This window comes from Strigops habroptila, chromosome 1, assembly GCF_004027225.2.
Source record: "Strigops habroptila isolate Jane chromosome 1, bStrHab1.2.pri, whole genome shotgun sequence".
In the NCBI taxonomy this organism is placed as follows: Eukaryota; Metazoa; Chordata; class Aves; order Psittaciformes; family Psittacidae; genus Strigops; species Strigops habroptila.
This window is the reverse complement of record NC_044277.2, coordinates 27,264,533-27,277,482: the sequence shown is the minus strand read 5'-3', so window position 1 is coordinate 27,277,482 and position 12,950 is coordinate 27,264,533. Positions and strand designations below refer to the sequence as shown.

Genomic DNA, 12,950 nt, shown 5'->3' with positions numbered 1-12,950 from the left:
TAAATATTGCTCAACAGAAAATGGCTTCCAATAACTTCCATTGCTGGATCCTTACTAGCTGATTCCTTGTGTTTTCATGAACACAGATGCAATAGATATATCTCTGTTCTAAATAAGGAGGATCCAAACAATACCATAAGGGCCTATCCTGCTTCTCAGGCTCCTGGCTGTTTTGAGAAAAGCCATCTTGAAATCTGTCATCTCATTGGATTCTGCTCCTAGTTTTTAAGGCAATTCATTATGAGCTTCCTACACCATCAGGGATCACTTTGTAATTTATAAGATACCGGTTGGGCAGGTTAGGTTCTGAAACTCCTGGGATCTTGAAATGGGTGAGATGGGAATGAAGCCTTCTCACGAGCACATACAAACATCTTAAGAAAACTCTATCAAATCTCCTGCTTTGGAAAGCTTCCCCATTTACATCCTCTCCCCCCCAAAAAACCAAAAAAACAAACAAACAAACCACCAAAGCAAACCCCACCAAACCCCAAAACCAGATCAGAAAAACAAAATGTTCCTTTGCCACAGGTAATTTGTTTTAAGGTCAGCTTTTCTGAATGGAGCTGCAAAGGTACTTGTCTCTTCCTACAATACCTATGCTGACTAATTCAGGTTCTTCAAGTTGAGTGGTTTGAATACTTTTCTGACTGTCATCCACAGGCCTGAGTGCTACCCACATGTCCCCTAAACAATGCAAGGGAGGTTGCACCTCTAAAATTAGAGATCCAATACATTGTGACTTTAAGGTGCTGATGCAAGCCAAGAGGGTATGCTTTACAGAATCACAGGACGGCTGAAGTTAGAAAGGACCTCAGGAGCTAATGTGGTCCAACCCTTCTACTCAAGCAGGTTGCCCAGGACCATGCACAGGTGGCATAAGTCTCCAAGGGGGCTTATAACCCGCTTATTAATAGTAGCATGCTTTTGCTGAAGCTGAAGCGAAGTGCTTGTTAGCAGTCAAAACAGTAAACTTTTTCCTGGAATTGTGTATATGTGCCAGAACTTGCTCTCAAAGGTGGCAACCCTGCTCTTTACATAACGATTACATGTTCTGGCACTCCTAAAATTAAAAAACAAAATATGAGACCCTCAGATCTTCGGATCTAAAGCCTGTATCCTGACAACTATGATAGCCTGACTAGTAGGTGATAAGACTTTCTGAGAAGTGATAATCTCATTGGTACCTGTACAGCTTAAATAGTATCCAGGCTGGTATGTGACAGAGAATGTGAACTTCTGCCTACTGGCTAGGGTAAAATCCTGGAAACACCTGTGAAGTTCTAACAACTGCTGCAATAGAAAGTTTCATATCTCTTACTCTGTTGTAATTCAAGGCTGCTCCATAAATAATAAGTAACAGTAAAGACAACCAACATTAGCCATATATTTATCATCTTGTTTGCGCGAGCCTGTTTACCCAGAATGTTGCTAGTGCCATGTTTGCCTTTGATGAATATGAAGTACTTCTCTGTTAAGCCAGACAATGCAAGCTGGTGTTTATGAGTCATATACCTGGTGTACAGGAACAGCCTGCTGTATGTCTTAACCTGGGTGGTCTAGCAGGGACCAAAAAATCCTCACAAAAAAAAACCTCTCCAGCATAAAATGGTGTGTGAGCTTATCACAAATTCACATGTTGCAGTTATGTTCTTGTGCAATGGATAGCCTTTTCAAGGAAGACATACGTATTAAGGCCAACCCAGAAATTAAGATAATTTCCCTGGCATTCATGATCCATTTTCTGAATGGTGAGTTCAGTTAAGATAAAGGTGGATAGAACCACCTACTTTGTCTTCCTGGCCTCTATTCTCCCTCACTATTTACCCATATGAAGAGGTTATAATTAGGTCTTGTGATTGTTCTACAGCAGACTTAAAATAACACCCATTCTAATATCACACTCTGACCTGTTTCAACTGGAAAACTATAGAAGTTCATACTGAAAAAAAAAGACCACTTTGGTCATGGAACTGAAGATGATCCACTGCAAGTAATTATGTTAATGTCAAGTAGGCAGCTCTGATTAAAGGAAAATTTATTTAGAAGGGAAAAAAAAAAAAAAAGAAAAAAGGCTAGTGTGTTAATTTGAAGTCATCATAGGATACCCAGCCAGCACTTCAATGGGGGAAAGAGAGAAGCACATTTACTTGCAAACTGTTCATTTTGCACAGTTTGTGATCTTGTCTCGCACTTGTCTGCCAACTCCATGTGTTAGAACATTTTCTGATTTCACCACTGCTATTTCTAAGGGTTGGTTGTGTCCTAGATTGACTTGGGCGGGTAGACTGTGATTAAAGATGTTCCCTGGGAGATTAGATAATAATGCCCTACATGGAGTCAGCAATATTTATAGAAGTCCAGATAGTTTATAGAAGAGTATCGCTCACTAAATGACAGATTTAGGATTTTCTAACTCTTCGAAGAAAAGCCCTGCAAGCAACAGCTGTGTCAGATCTCATATTATAGAAACAAGCAGTGATGAAAGTACAGACAGTGGCTTTACTGAAAAATGCCCATGGACCCTCTAACGTCAGCCACTTCCTCTTCCAAACCACAGCTTCTCACACAGTCATGTAGCACCTGGTGACAGTTGCTTACACTGAGTGTTTGACATATTTTATGTCTATTTGGCAACTGGATGCTGCACTGCTGTCCCCATTCCTCTTTCAGTATGATGGTAAGGGGCTGTGCTGCCTCAATGCCAACCCCAGCCACCAACTTCCTAAAGTTGGTGCAGTGGGCACGTGTTCAAAGTCGTTATGGCCCCATACCAAAGAGAGAGAGGTACAACAACAAAACTTTTCAGGGATCCCTGACTAATTTTAGACCACAAGTCTTGCTACTTTTATATCCAAGCCACAAACCAAAGCCGTTCTTGTATGTCCCCAGCCTAGTGTGGATTACAGTGTAGTGGTTCTCCAAGCTCTCCTGTTCATCCAACATTGGGCCTTTCAGGAAGTCCACTGTAGTTCAGAGCTCAGAGCAACATAGTTATGTTGCCTGAGCTGATCACTCCAGATGCTCGATAGGGCTGGGTGCTAACACGATGTAGCTCCTCCCAGAATGGAGGCAGTTTTATCCAGTGGGGATGTCAATGCACTGCAGCATATTAAACAATAAAACGATATCCTCAGGACATTTTGAAAAAGGCAATCTATAAGCCCTGTTTTTTATAATCTTGGATGTCATGAGGCATTGTATTTATGTATGACAAGAGGCAGTCACTACTCTTTCGAACCCATGCCCTGAAACAGAGAAGAAATGCATTAAGACAATATGCAATAAACAAGTGATTAGAGCAGACAGGTGGATAATAACTATATATTTTTCCTGAGCCTTGTAACATCACTTAGTATTCAAGGACCTGGAACATTTTCTGCAAAGTACTGGCCACCTCCTGTCCTGGAAGCCCCAAGATCAAACAGGGAAAAGCAGGCTTGTGTAAGGACTGATAGGATCTTCTCTCCCTCTCTGCTCCACAGCTGGCTATGCTCCAGTGCACCTAAGCACAGAAAGACAGTGGGGGGCCCTTTCTAATGCAAAAGATGAAGGATAGCAAATGATCCTGGTTTTGCAAAACTGTGTAGCAGCAGAATACTTTTTTGGAGTTACTCAAAGGCCAGGGAAGAACTTGCTCTTTCCTCTACCTAAATTCCTCTTCAACCAGCTGACTCGAGCTTGATACAGGAACATGAGACTATTTCATAGGATGGTACTCACATCAGGTGATAGAGGATGTCATAATTTGGATGACGTGTCTCTTCACTACTTTATTATTTGTATTTCTTTCAAAAGTCACTATAAATGGTCTAATTGCATTATTTTCAAATAATAGTCTCAAATAATACACCCCTTGAATCAAATTCAAATCCAGAAGGCCCCTATATACTTGCATTGAACATGTCTTTTGGTTTTTTGCTGATTAATCACCATGCCCTGTGAAGGAAGATAGAAATATTAAAGAAAACAACAGCAGCATTTTGCAGGGGAAAAAAAATAATAAAAACAAGGCTTGAAAAATAAAATACCATCCTAACTCAGAATCTGTTCTTGGAGACGTTTGAAAGGACAGCATTTTGCAGATGAGCTTAAAAGAGGGTGGTAAACATAATTTCCTCCTACTCTCTGTAAAGTGCATCAGACTGTCTTAAATACTTTCTGACTAGTAATGGAAATCATGCTCAGACAGCGCTTTGAAACTGAAGTATTTTAAATGATATTTAGAGACCTAAACAAGCACTCAATGAATGATAAAGCCTACAGATATAAAATGCAGTAATCCCAGAATGAGTAAAATTCATCTGCTGTCGCTTCTTAAATATCATCTGCTGCTCTGCATTTCCTATTGTTCTCTCCCTCTGGAGAAGAACTCCTCACATCATCAAGGGTGTGAGGGAAACAATATGAGAAAATAGGGCCTGATGATGGAAACTCTGATGTGACAAATCACTGACATGAGTAACCCCGCCCATTAATCGAAGTTCACTTGGTTTGCCACAATCCCTGCACAGGAAAGGCCACTCTTTCCATGAGAAGTCGAGTTAGGAGGCTTGAATACCTGAAAGGTCAGATGTCCTGTTCCTTTGAATATCAGTTTAGAGATTTATCCTGAGGAATACTGAGAAGGGAATAGGATGGAGGAATCACCTGTGGTAAAGGTGGCTAGAGAAAATGTTCTTCATTTTAACTCCAGCTTCACAGGGTTTCCAAATTCACAGCCAAAGAAGTGAATGTGAAGCAAGGACATCACTACTTCCATTAACATTGCACATACATGGAGGGCTATTTTCAGGCTTTGTACTCCAGCGTAGTGGCCACTGTAGTAGCTAAAGGACAAGAAAACCATGAATGGTGCAAGCTCCTGCTTTTTAAGGCTGCCAGAGTATCCTACAGAGTCAATAGAGAGGTCACCAACGAAGCACTGTATAACAAATGACCTCTGCATAGTCTTAACTTCCAAACTAGGACCTTGACTTGCCAAATATCTCACAAGCTCACAGTCTAGCAGGTAACGGGGTAAATGTAGCCTTGCTGAAATCTCTTTCTCCAGAGATTGCTTCTGTCTGAATGAGAGTGAGCTGGGCTAGTGGGACTGCTCGTGTCTAGAAAGCTGACCATGCTCTTACATGATTTGCTGGATCCAGCTCTTAATTTCTCTGAAATTCTATTTCATCTATTTCTCTAATCCTTGTAAAGTCTCTAGGTAAATAGAAATGTCAAATCATTCCCATGTGAAAATCCCTTCTTATTTCTCAAAGGATTTTGCAAGCAATGAGCAGCTATCCATGTTACAGGAAGAGAGGGGACTATAAAATTATCTTTGCTTTTCAGAAAGAAAAACAACAAACAGGAAAAAAGCCCAAGCTTGTGTAATATTAAGATGATTTTCATTTTGAAAAATTATTATGTCAGTGTAATAATGACCTGGTCTGTCATGCAACCACCATTCTGTGTTTAATAAAATTGTATCACAGTAACAAAATATATGAACAATGTTTTGTTAGATCCTGGGCATCATACTGCAATATATCTGGCTGCTTGATAAATGTCAACCCCAATTCATGAGAAAGAAAACCCTTTCCTTCTTCAGTGTGTTATGCTTTCAGTAATATAAACCTGTGAAAAAGTGTTTATTTTTGTCTTTCTGAGGCCATTTGTCTCAGAGAGGATATGAAATAGAAAACCAGTATACCAATTAACACCCAAAACAAATAATCCACATCAAGCCAAACAAAATATTTTGTATTTAGTTAGCAGTTGCTTAATCTTTGTCTTCAGCACTTTGCACTTTGATCTAAACTGTACCTTTTGAAGTGTTCAATGCTAATAATAGGGAAAAACTGGGTTATATGTCTGCTCCAACAAAAAATACCATGCATTTCAGACACCATATATTTGCTTATAGTTGCTTACAGGAACTAGAGATTCCCACTAGGGCTGTAAAGAAAGCTTTGTTAAAAAATGTTTCAAGGACTCACATGAAGCTAAATGCCCAAAAGGAATAGGGAGCCAAGTGAAAAACAGGCCTGTCATAGGCAGCTGTCACTCCTAGTCATTACAGTGACCGAAGAGCTAGTGGCACCAGACTCTTAGGAATTTCAGCGCCTGCAAGCTTGATTAGGCAAGACAGCAAGCCTAATCTGCATTTAATGAATGATTCAGGAATGACTTTAAAAGCCTAAATATAAGGTAACAGGTATTGACAGAAATAGGTACGTGCTCTGTGAACATGTTCTGATCTAGCTTATTATGGGTTTCTGAAAAAGTTATTGCACTTCTTCCATCCAGTTTCAAACTCTGTTGTCTGCTTGTTCTGCCAGCTAAGAAGATTGAGTGTTTTGTTAAAACTTATGCTACCGTGAAAGCAGAGGCTTGAAAATAATGAGAGAAAAAGGAAAACTGACTACACCTGTTATTTCTGCAGTGCAGTGTAGGCAGACAGACATTTATGCCTCCATGAAGCCCCAGTGTTATTAGTGTATATTCAAAATGACATTTGCTAATCCATAAGAGTATGTTGACCTACATTGGTCTGAGTGCTAAAGACATACAAGTAAATGTAAAGAAAGGAAACTAACCAAATATAAGAAGAAGATTAAGACATTTTAATTCTTTTTAATGCCAATAGTATTTTCTCTAGATAGGGAAAAATAACAATTTTCTTTTAAGAGGTGATTCTTAGATATACTATTTTCCAACTAGTAATATTTTGTGAATGTTTGCAGCACTGCAAAGCATCATGAAGGGAAAACTCTATTGACATGCACAACCTGCAATGACACCACCACAGTATCATTCTTTCTTGGAGTCTGAAAACTCTCCAGCACCTTCCTTTTGATTTGCCAGGAAAAAATTGCTGAGGCATATATAAAGCAGAAGACATGCAAAGGTTCCAGTAGGGAAGCGAGGTGTTCAGGAGGCAGATAACTGTCACATTTCTCAGGTCTTTCGCAATACCTTGGTCCTTCTGTCACTGAAATTTATGTGTAGGATTAATTCAGCAGGGACCACTGACACTTTTCTCACTGCACCTTACTTCAGTTCTCCTACAACTATTCCTTGCTTTCCCAACTCCCACAGCCTCTAACACCTCCATCCTCTGGACCCCAGTACAGTGATCTGGACCTACTACATAATCTCAGTACAGATTCCCATCTCATGTTCCCTGTCTGAAAAATACAGAGCTTGGGATAACTGGGGCACTGGGAAAGAGCAGTCACACTTTGTGTGACAATAAACCAAAAACTACTGACAAAGCAACACAGAGGCAACCTATAGCAGAGCAGCTGAGCGACAGCAACTTGCTCCTTTGTCATGGTTAGCAGATTATGATTCTCCTGTCTGTTTTGCTGTTTTTCTGTTCTCCTGTCTGAGTTTCTTTAGTGCTTTGGACAGCAGTGTGGATAAAATGAAAGCATTTTGAATAGCCAACTATTACCTGCATCTTACAATGAGGGAAATAAAAGCAAACACAGAAATAAAAGTGATCTCCAAAGTCATGCTCTGTACAATCAGAAATAAAACCCAACGCTCGTACAATAACTATGAGACTATTCTTACTTCCCAGCAGTCAGAAATGAGCTACTGATTGCAAAAGCAATAGATACATGCTTGAAAGAATGAGGGCTCTTGGTCCTTTGAAGCAGTCAAGGGAATCTGGGTTAGATCCAGGCAGTAGCACTACCACTTATGCAGCCTCTGCTTAAACAGGCAGCTTTGCACCACAGAGCATTTCTTCTGCGTGCTGCTGTATGTACCACCAGCCTTCTGAAGACTATGACTCAAGATCTCTGCAAACTTATAAGGTTGAAAATATCCTCAACAGTTTCAGCTCTTTCAAGGCATTTTAAGATGTAAGCGAAACCTGCCACAACAAGCCCAGTCTCGATATGCAGGGTTGACAAAAGTGGCACACTGTGCAGTATTTCTATTATAAATCCTCTGTTTCAAGGGACTGAAATGCAACTGTAATTAATCACTGCAGGATGGAGCTAGGCAAGAGAATGTTCCAGACAAGTATTATTTTTCTCTCACCAAATCTGAAAACATTGCGTGTGTATGTGAAACACCAGGCAGATTACTCCAGATTACTTGCATTTTCAATGTTAATAAAAATAGATTTAGCAGCAAAAACTGGCATACAACAGGGATTTGCAGTGATGGAATTTCACCAAATAAAAATGCTACTGCCAAATTAAAGCCTGTCTACCTCTGTTCTCATGTCTCTATCAAAGGTCCTTTATTTAGCTCTCCCCCCAGTTATGAGTTCTGTAAGGGTTTTTTCACACAAAATCTAGGCTTTTTCTCATGAGCTTGTGCACGGAATTCCTTCACAGAGAGCCATTTGTGGTGTTTCAGGAGTCTAGGTTTTAAAATGTGGTCCAGGAAATGCATTCATCTTAAAGTCAGTTTTATGACTGTGGCTTCATGTCTGCTCCAGCTCCTGCTGGTGTTGTGGTAAGAGCTGTGCTGTCAGTGTTGCCTGTCAATGGTTTTTCAGTTTTCACCTACCTCCCCTGGTCATCTGTGAGTCCTACATACAGACCACCTGGCTAAATCTCTTCCTACAACCACAACATCAAGAAAAAGAGAGAAACAAAAAAGATCCTCTGCAGCCAGTTCAAACCTGTTTCCCAAGGGGATGGAAGGCAGGAGTAGTTTTACCTGAGATTTTGTTCTTAGTTGTTCTGGATAGAGAAAATCTCTGGTAAATTCACTGATGGCAAAATTACAATGAGACAAATGTAACTCTGATGGTGTAAGCACAAGAAACACTTGATCTGTTGTATGGCACATAATCAGACACTGTGGAAGATGATGGTTGACTTCATGATTATTTATAGCATATAAAGGTAGACCCTGGAACAAAAGCAACCATGGCCTGTGATAATTGCTATGCACTCTGGACACCAGCAGCTGTAACCATGCACCAGCTAGCCTTCTGTCACTATGTATGTGCTGTTTGTTTCATTTCATAGAAGATGAAGTGCCACAAGTTGTGTTTCTTATCCTTTTTTTTTATAAAATTTAAGTTTTTTTCAGCAGATTCATGATCTAGTTGAAGATGTTCCTGGTTATTGCAAGGCAGTTGGACTAGATGACCTCTTAAGGTCCCTTCCAACCCAAACTATTCTATGATTCTATGATTCAATGATTCGATGATTCTATAATAATGCCCAGTGAAAACTCAATCATTCCTATTTTATCTATTCAAACTGAATGGCTTGTTCTAATTAGGACTCTATGACAGTGTCAACCCTAATATTTTCTTATGCTAAAATATTGTGTTCATCTATAAACATGTACTGAAGAAAGCTTGGAGTTTATAAACTTTCAAGGGATATTATCCATTTTATCTCTTTTAGTTTTCAGTTTAATGTTCCTGGGCTTACCATGGGCTAGGCCATGGTTTCATCGTCACACTGAAAGCAATAAAAGAATAACATATAGTAGAAAGCGACAAATAGAAATGTTTAAATATGTCAGTTATACAATAAAAAATCTTGAGTGTAGCAAACCAGTGACAGAGAAACCAACGAAAGAAAAACAAATGGCCGTAACTGCATTGCTTCCTCAAGGTAACCGACAGGAAATTTTATACCCTGAGGTTATTCCTTTTGGCCATAAAGATAAAACATTATCAGTGTTCTGAAAGCTCAGGGCAATAACTTTTAGCAGTTCCTCAGTACTTAATGGTGTTCAACCCCAAAATCAAGAATAAAACTACAAGGGACCTTAATATGCTGTCAGTTTTTAAGAGGTCACCATTGACTCCAGTAGGAAATCTGTTCTAAAACTAGATAGCATTACATTGCCCAGTGTGTTGAACTGATAACAAAATAGGTAATTCATCATTAAAAGTAACTACATTTTTTTCATACTCGTCTTTATCTTTTAGAAAATGCATGGGCTGGAGTAACTGCCGTGCTGGGGTTTGGTCATGAGCGATGGAGCATTGTAGTCCCTGCTGAAAGTTACTAGCTTAAATCCAATCAAAATGGAAAAAAACCCAGTAAGATGAGAAAAAAAATTGTTTGTTGCCCAAACAGGCAATAGAAAATAATTTTTCTCTTCTTACTGTTTTTTTCTATTCTCTGTTTTCCAGTCTTACTGTAGACTGTGATCTATAATCACATTCAAACTTAATTCAGATCTATTGTGACAATTCCTGAGGTGGGACAGGGGCTGAGATTCTGATCAAGATTTCACTGAACTTGTGTCCTAACCCTGCGTGGACATGGAGAAAGGCTTAGCTCCTGCTTTCTTGAGGTGAACATAAAATCAATTTCTTAGAATACATTTTCCCCCTAGAATCCAATTAAGACTTCATGGGGAGTGAAGCTTTCCAAGATTAGGTCTAGTACCTTCCACTAGTACTACACTGACTTAACACCAGTTTCCAGGTTTTCATTTGAATGTAGCAAAAAGATGTGGTGGGAGTAAATTACTCTCTGTAGCATGATGAGGCATGCAAGGGCTTTTAAAAGGGCTTTGAATCATCCTAGTCATCTTCACACTTTCCCCACTGTTTGGCAAATGGTACAAGACGTCTCTCGTTTCTAAAGGTCTGTTGCAAGCTGCCTGGTATTGCTGGTGATTCAGCCTCCTTTTTGCAGACAGTTTTTTTGCAACCTACACACCATGGAGGCTGTGAAACAACTTCAGTTCACTCAGTCTGCAAGACCTGAAGTTGAGTGGCAATTTTCAGAAAAGTATCAGTGCAGAAATCACTAAGAATCTTAGGTACATTGTAAAGGATTTTCTTGATTTTGCTACAGAAAACAAACAAACAAACAAACAAACAAGTAATACAAGGTCAATCAGCCTGTATTTGCCTGTATTTCTCTCTGTTTATCTTTCATACACAGCAGTGATGAGAGTGACTGTTGGAACTAGAAAACTACAAACCACAACCGTAAGGCTGAGACCTGACTGGCAGTATCTCAAGATATAGCAACTTTACTCACAGTAGTAAAGTCTAGCAGTACAAAGTAAAGTAAAATTTCAAAAGATAGACTGTTACATAGGGCCTAAATGTATGGTGGTTTTTATCAGTCCAGGAAATAAACTTTTTGAAGATCGTAATGCTTCCACCTATTTTCAGAGCAGGAAAAAAAAGGATGTTCTTTAGATAATTCAAGAAAAATCGATTTTCTGATTGCGGACAAAATGAATAAATTAATATAAAATGTTTGGAGCCATTTTGGTTCAATTATAAACAAAAGTATCACTCGGTGGCTTACCGTGAATTTACTGGTAATTTACATTTATCCATTATAATGTTCTGGAAGTACTTATTTGCTTGATTATGCTAATATTTCATTTTGGTTTTGCCAGATGGAGGTTCAGGCATGCAGTATTTTCTGAAGCTAATATGAGATACACTGCAGTGGGAACTGAGACACGAACTCCATGGTTCATTGGAACAGAAAACTTCTGCCAGCCACAGGAATGAGAGAGAACTGTGCTGTTTTATTGACAGGAATTTGTACTTACACTCAGAAAGAAACAGAGCTGCTATTGCAATTCTCAAGAGAATAATGTTCTTAGAACTATATTCATTTGCCTAAATGACAATTAGTAGACACCTACATTTTGTGATAGCGCAACTTTTCTTCTCTGACTTAGCACATAAAAGAAGATATACATACCTGTCCTGTCTACAGTAGCTCAACACAGAATTGTAAGTAAGTGTTACATAAATCAGCACAAAAATGTCTACTTCTAGAAATTGAATAATTATGTAATAAAATGAACAACATTACAGATTTCGGCACAAACAAACAGAAAGGGTGTTAAGTAACTGCAAGCTTTTTTGGTGTCGGTCATTATATTTGTTTTTAAATTCCTAATGTATTGGGCATTCATATAAATATGCTTCAAATATTTTGAAATCTTGTCATATGTCTTGTCATATGTATTACATCATGAATTACACTTTTGGGGTCCCTGTACTCCAAGTCTGGAGATTTAATTATGCTTTTTATTGACCTTGGAAAGCCTGTTATCTGCGTTAGGCATTCTCTACAAAGGTCAGCCTCACACTCAATCAAATTAGCATCTTTTGTCCCGTTTTGAAATTCAAAACATCTGCATCCTAAGGACAGCTGGGTCATTTATCCTGCGGTAATCTGCCAGTGAACAGACCCTCTACAACCATTATCTCTGGGTGCTGGGAAGGGTGAAAGGGAAGTAGTTTGCCTTGTGGAGTCTAATGCTACCCGAGCTTCTCATACACACAGTATGGGCCATCCCTTGCCACTGCTATCAGGCAGAACAGAAGAAGATGCCAGAGCTCTGTTTCACAACTGATCACACAATACAAACTAAACTAATCTCTAGTCTGGATCCTGTACTAGAGCTATATTTTGGCATGGTCAAAACTCACTGATCTGTGATATTTGATCTGTGAGACAGGACAAAGCAGTCTGGGGGAGAAGACTGTATACTGCTTTTTTCTCCCTTGGCACATGGCTGACTCAGCACATACATTCCCAAAGGGCCCCAGATTTTGTCACCCAACAATGAATCCCTCTGGGAAACATAGCGACCAGAGACCTTAATATGTGGCAAGACTCCAGGCACAATCAAATCACACTTCAGGCACAGCTACAGTGGCTCCTACTCAGGGACAAACCTGTGACTGGGAGGTCCAGAGAGATGATTTTGCCGGGTCTTTATTATCTGAGAATTCCCTCAAGGCAAGGGATTTCCTGAATAATTGATTGCACCCATTGGGGCCCATGAGGATAGAAAGGGGATGGCACACCATAGACATGTCTTTGCAGGGAGTTTTAGTTGGAGAAAGGTTTGCCACTCTTTGCAGGTATTACTCATTAATGACATGAGGGCTAATAGGAGCTGATGCTCAGCCATGCAAGAGCATGCGTAGAAAATGGCACAGGGGTGGAAACCTTGCCTCTGCAGACAAAGAGAAATGCTCATGT

The 12,950-nt window shown here is 39.6% G+C and overlaps 1 long non-coding RNA gene across 1 annotated transcript; it reads right to left on the bottom strand.

Moving 5' to 3' along the window:
* Positions 1-5,162: 5,162 nt before the first annotated feature.
* Positions 5,163-6,406, bottom strand: LOC115617310. The gene is made up of 2 exons (XR_003994563.1): positions 5,845-6,406; positions 5,163-5,769 (listed from the first exon to the last, which is right to left on the bottom strand). It is a non-coding gene; the product is annotated as an uncharacterized LOC115617310 (long non-coding RNA).
* Between the last annotated feature and the right edge of the window lie 6,544 nt (positions 6,407-12,950).